Source organism: Elephantulus edwardii, unplaced genomic scaffold (assembly GCF_000299155.1).
Source record: "Elephantulus edwardii isolate Elephantulus edwardi_28Jun2011 unplaced genomic scaffold, EleEdw1.0 scaffold00210, whole genome shotgun sequence".
NCBI lineage: Eukaryota > Metazoa > Chordata > Mammalia > Macroscelidea > Macroscelididae > Elephantulus > Elephantulus edwardii.
The window spans coordinates 2,667,009-2,668,489 of NW_006399960.1; the positions used below are offsets into that span (position 1 = coordinate 2,667,009).

The window sequence follows — 1,481 nt, forward strand, 5'->3', positions numbered from 1 at the left end:
AGAATGTTTGACAGGAAAACAATTTGAACCTGGCCGAGGCCCGCGATGAAAATCACCCACCTTCGGCTTGGTAGCATAACTTCCTTTCCATTAGGCCAAAGTAGCTCTCGCTTTGTCGTTGTCGTTGTTATTATTGTTTAGTGCCATCGAGTCATACATGACTCATAGCGACCCTATGAACGAACAGCCCGAGCACTGTTCGTACATAAAGTTTAGTAAACATATATTCTAGAAACTGAGCATTAAAATGAGCCCCAAACATGTAGCGGGATGGGCAGCAACATTGAATATTGGTCATTTTTCTAACTGGTAAATGTCTTTCATCTTCTCCTTTCTGTAGAATGCTTGTCTGTCAGATGCTATTATATATATTTTAAAATTGAGACAGACTAGGAGGAAGGATTGGCCATCCACTTCCAAAATGACAGGCCTTAGAAGACCCTATGTACAACAGAGCACACTTAGACTATCACTTGGACTAGCAGACATGGCAATTGAAACTGAGATCTTAGAAATGGAGACACAGAGAAGGAGGAACAGCTGAAAGGAAACACTAGTGATTGGAATGTGGAATGTGAGAAGCATGAATATAGGAAAATTGGACATTGTTAAGAAAGAAATGGAACACATAAATATTGACATACTAGATATTGGCGAAATGAGATGGCTTAGCATGGGGCATTTTGAGTCAGGCAATCATATAATTTACTATGCTGGGGATGAAAAGGTGAGGAAAAAATGGGGTTGGTTTCATAATTAAAAACGTTATTTCTATATCCATCCTGAAAGACAATGTGGTGAGCCACAAGATAATATCCACACTCATACAAGGAAGTCTAGTGAATACCACTATCATTCAAATATATGCGCCAACAACTAGAGCCAAAGAGAAGGAAATGGAAGGTTTCTACCAACTTTTGCAGTCAGAAATTAATCAAACATGCAATCAAGATGCATTGATAATAATGGGAGACTGGAACGCAAAAGTTGGGAAGAGGCAAGAAGGATCAGTAGCTGGAAAACATCGGCTCAGTGAGAGAATTGAGGCTGGAGATAGAATGAGAGAGTTCTTCACATTGCAAACACCTTTTATAAGAAACATAAATTCTGGGTATACACATGGATCTCACCTAATGGTATGCATAGGAATCAAATAGATTACACTTGTGGAAAGACTCACTGGAGAAGCTCAATATGAGCAGTGAAAACCAGGTCGAGTACTGATTGTGGGAAAGACCACAAACTACTCATATGCAAGTTCAAGCTGAAGTTGAAGAAAATTAAATCAAGTCCAAGGGAACAAAAATTTGACGTTATGTCTGTCCTATTCAAATTTCAAAACCATCTCAGGAACAGGTTTGAGGCCTTGAGCACCAATGAGCCTAGACCAAATGAGCTCTGGGAGGATATCAAGAAAATCATCCATGAAGAATGCAAAAGATCATTACAAAGGAAGAAAAAGAAGGAGGAGGAGGAGGAGA

At 39.4% G+C, this 1,481-nt stretch overlaps 1 protein-coding gene across 1 annotated transcript in view; it reads left to right on the forward strand.

Annotated features, from left to right (window-relative positions):
- Positions 1-1,481, forward strand: part of LOC102868724 (zinc finger MYND domain-containing protein 19-like) — a 92,992-nt gene that overhangs the window by 90,771 nt on the left and 740 nt on the right. The window lies entirely within an intron of this gene.